Source organism: Hipposideros armiger, unplaced genomic scaffold, assembly GCF_001890085.2.
Source record: "Hipposideros armiger isolate ML-2016 unplaced genomic scaffold, ASM189008v1 scaffold_47, whole genome shotgun sequence".
NCBI lineage: Eukaryota > Metazoa > Chordata > Mammalia > Chiroptera > Hipposideridae > Hipposideros > Hipposideros armiger.
Window position 1 is genome coordinate 113,069 of NW_017731397.1, and position 5,007 is coordinate 118,075.

Here is a 5,007-nt window from a genome sequence, read left to right on the forward strand (position 1 = left end):
AAAATAGAATTATTGTGATATATCTATAAGAAGGGGTGTAAGATCTTCATCCTACTGGGGGGCATCCAAAGGGGAATTTAAATCTTCTAAGATATAAAGCAATATCTATTTCTCAGTCAGAGCTTCAGAATTTGTCACAATTGCAGTGTGTTTGGCCATGTCAGATACTGAGGCGCAGACGGCTCCCGGCACAGGCTGGGAGGGAGGAGAGCATAACTGGAAGGCTGGTAGGAGATGAGCTTTCATCTGCTAGGCTTTCTTTCTGGCATGGAAGAAAGAATCAGGCCTAATGAATAATTCTTGGCCTGTTATTCTTTTGCCTCACTCCACCCCCAATCTCAAAAGTCATTGAATTTGGAGCATCTTATAATTAGGGTCAAGGAGATCCCAGATTTCTGTCACACCTGAGAGCCTGGGGCACCATTGTTCTTAATACACGGTAAATTAGTGCCACGAGACTCTAACTCCTCTCACACATGATCCGATTGCATCACCCTCTTTCTCTTTGGACGGGCCTGTGAACAACAGTTGCTGAAGTGATTTTGATGAAATGTGACATTTGCGGACTGTGGCCACCGACCAAAGAATCTGAGCTACGTTATCCAACATTTTACAGGCTACAAAATATAAGCTGGCCGGCATTTATTGCTTGTACTAACAGCCCGAGCCAAGTTTCCTAAGCCTACAGAGCAGGCCTCTCACTGCTGCTAATTTTACTATCTGCAAACAAAAGGGAAATAGGAAACAATATGGAACGGCTGAACGAGAGTGTTTTTGGAGGGTGTTATAAACGCAGGTAACCTGTAGAGAGGGCGACTTTCTTTTTTTTTTTTTCAAAAACCAAAAAGGGACTCAATTTGCACAGAAATAAAGTGGAAAAAAAATAATGTAGAAAAAGTTGTAAGCGGTGGTTTTGCCCTGGCCTCTCAGGATGGCAGTGATTTACATATTAAGGCAGCAAGGGAAATGTTAAAAGCTGGAGGGAAATTTCCAATATGATGGATGGAACTTTAATATTAATATAGGATTTATCATGATAATGTAAGTCATAGATCTAAATCTCCCTTCATCAATCGAATCCGTTCTTTTCCAGCCTGTTATACAGGTAGGACATGCTTTAAATAGTGTCATGTAACCGGCCTGAGGTCTTTCTTTATCTGTAGTTTCTGAAGTTCTGAGTCATTTCATTTTTACTATGTTATCTAGACCATCTGCATTTTCCCCTTTTTATTGATATTTAGTGCTCCTTAAAATATACTTAAATTATATGGTATTTTCACAAATAGAAAAAGTATAATTCAATAACACTATTTCATCTACATGTAGTGAGTATGAAGGGAAGATCTGATTATTAATCTATTTGTTGATCATTATACAAAGAAGCAAAGTGATTTCTGGGTTGTATTTGGTTTGGTCATCTAGTACATAATTACCAACCCTATGCAAGTGTATTGTTCATTGATCTTACTCTGGGTTTTCTAGTCTTCTTATCACACACTGACATCAAACAAATCGTGGTATGGCTTCTAGAATCTTATAGGACAAAGACAAGCCTCTGGAATGAGAATGATTGCAATGCTGATAGCAGTAATAATAAACGTTAAGACTTTGCTGCTTTTTCCAACAGGGGTTCAAACATTCATTAGTGGAGCATACAATCACCTTTTCTGATCTTAGTCCAAATGACACGGAAAATAAACCCATGAGCACAGATCATGAATACAGACATGAAGTATGTACACAGACAAGTTAGGGCCTCAAGTTCCATAAAGAAAAGGGGGTTTTCCTTAAGCCTGGGATTCACTGCATTCTGTGTCTCTCTTTTCTCTCTAGATTAATAATGTGCATTGGCACCACTCCACTCCAATTCTATGCCCACAGAGTAACCAATGTTGACACTTGGTTGCAATCATCTCATGTATGTGGTTGACATACATTTTGAGGGTGTAAAGATTCTAAGAAGTCCGGCTGTAAAGAAAACCGTTTAATGTTGTAGGATCCAGCATTTCCTAAACTTTCTTTTGACTGTGGGTTGTTGTTTTTTTTTTTTCTTTTTCAAATAAGATCTGTAAACACATTGGGAAATGCCGGCCCAATGGACATCTTCATGAACTTGGCCTCTTCTATTTTCAGGCTTTGATTTTCATTGGAAACTTTGTACCCAGACCCAACTCATACCTTAAGTCCTGGCTCCAGTGTTAACTTCCTCTGTGAAGATTTCTCCACTTGTGCTAGGAAAGATATGTAATTGTCCCTTTGTGCCCACTACCCTCATAGTGTGTGTGTGTGTGTGTGTGTGTGTGTGTGTGTGTGTGTGGCAAATCTATGTTAATGTTTAGATCAGGAGCTAATTTTATTTTTCATTTCCCCTCTTCTAATCTACAATCTCCTTTATTTTAAGGAGTATGTTTTTATTCTTAGTGCTCTACAGAGTGCCTGGCTCATTGTAAGAGTTCAGGGCAGGAATGAATGAATAAGTATTGCCTGGGAACTTAAGCAGAAAGATTATCTTTCTGGTATGTTGATATGTGATTAATGAATGAACTCTTTTGAGTTAAGCACTTTTCCCATTCTAGTGACTAATTTCCATACAGTTGATTGGAGTGAGACTGACTCTGATGTGAAATGGTTAATCATTTAGTCTGCCAAAAATACAAGATTGACTGTTGTTCAGTCTGTGTGCCTCTTTGTATAGACATGAGTGGTATAGATGAGAAATTCTAGCACCCAGTCATAATAGACGTTTTTTAAAATCTGTACTCACAATCAGCCTATAACTCAGAATTTTTCTTTTTTAACTATAATAGGCAAAAAATAGAATTTATAGACCTTTTAAAAACCTAGCATTTATTGATTTAAAGGATTACAGATTTGAATTATATTATGCCTGTAGCCTTTTTATTTATAACACTTAAACATTTTATTTCTGATATTCTCTAGGTTTCAGTCTTACAAATTTTATTGTGGTTTGGGTGTTTTCCTCCTCTTCATCCTTCCTTCCTTCCTTCCTTTTTTCCTTCCTCCCTTTAAAAAGTCTGTTAACAAAATGGAACACTATTCTGCCATAAGAAAAGATGAAATAGTGCCCTTTGCAACAATGTGGATGAATCTTGAGATTATTATGCTAAGTGAAATAAATCAGACAGAAAAAGTCAAGGACCATATGATTTCACTGGTATGTGGGATATAAAACTGAAAGCAACAAAGGAACAAGACAAACAAAGAAACAAAAACTCAGGCACAGACAATAGTTTAGTGGTTACCAGAGGGTAAGGGAGCAGAAGGGTGGTAGAAGATGGTAAAAGGGGTCAAATATATAGTGATGGAAGGAGAACTGACTGGGTGGTGAACACACAATGTGATCTATAGATGATGTATTACAGAATTGTACACTTGAAACCTATGTAAGTTTACTAACCATTATCACCCCAATAAATTTTAATTCAAAAGAAAAAAGACAAGGTAAGGCTATACATCAAGTAAATTAAATAAAGTCCTATAATCTCCATTAACAAAATATTTTAGAAGATGTACTAGCACAGGGGTCGGCAAACTTTTGAGACGGAAGAGCCGCCAGGTGTCCGCAAACTGCGACTCTTGGGCTGCAGGCTCTGAAGTAAAATTGAAAATGAAAATAAAACTATCATAGTTTCATTTATAAAATTTTTAAAGAATATTCACATAATGGTGATTATGTAAAAATATATTTATGGCTCTCAAATAATTTTTAAATTGTTGTGAGGGACAGGATTGGCTCTTCCAGGGGTCGGCAAACTTTTGAGACGGAGCGTACCCAAAGAGCCACATGTGGCTTGTGAGCCGCAGTTTGCTGACCCCTGGGGCTAGAACAAAGATAATAATCTCCCTCTCTGGCCCTACCCCACTCCAGTTCTATGCCCATGGAGTGACCAATGTTAACACTTTGGTATATCACTTCATGTATTTGGTTGGCATACATTTTGGGGGGATGTAAGGACCCAGGCCGGGATGGAAGCTATAAAGCTACATTTTTAACATTATTTTCTATATTTCTATATTCTCTCTTTCTTTTCTAAAATCAAAGTATAATTGACCTACAATATTATATTAGTTTCAGGTGTACAACATAGTGATTAGACGTTTATATTCCTTATGATGTGATCACCACAATAGCCTAGTAGCCATCAGTTACCAAACAAAGTTATTATGATAATATTGACTATTTTCTTCTATTCTCTCTTGAAGATGATTCACAAAGCCCCAGCTTAGTAAGGACATTAAGAGGAATTAATATGCCCAAGAAACTTAATTATGTTTCTGTCACAGAGACTAGGCTGGCAAATTAGCTAGGGTTAAGTCAGCTCATTCTGCAGTGTTGTCGAAATGTGAAAAAGAGGCAGCACACTTGATTGGACAAGGAGGAGGAGGAGAAAACGAACTGAGCCAGAAAGATTGTTAGACTGGGGTCAGGAACACCCACAACCTGCCTGCCCCAACTCCACCCCTTAATTTTTTTTTTTTTTTTTTAGCAATGAAGTCTACTACTGCAGCTAAGTGACACACGTGGGGACCCCTGGTACCATGGGAAGGCCTAAAACAAAAGGAAGAGGGGTGACAGTAGTTGGGGAAGAGAGAAGGGAGAGGAAGAAAGACGGAAGAAAGACAGAGGAAGAAGAGAGTGGAGTGAGATTATAGGATGTAATGGGAAAAGCACTCGATTTAGAAAGCAGACTTCTAAAGGTACTCTAGTTAGAAAGAGCTCTAACTAGAAAATTCTAGTTTTCAGCTTCCATGTAAACTTGGGCAATTATCTAGCTTATATTTTCTTCATGTGAAAAGTTTGTGGATTTCTGGATGATCTCTAAGGATTCTAAAAGCCAACGTCATGATGTAAGATAAAGAATTTGAGAGAGCTAGAGAAAAGAAAGATATGTGTGTGTATGATTGGTACAGGTCACCCAACTCAGGTGCCTCTGAATTTGTCTGCGCAGGAGCAATTCTTGCTTCCTTACCTCTGGGGGACAATTG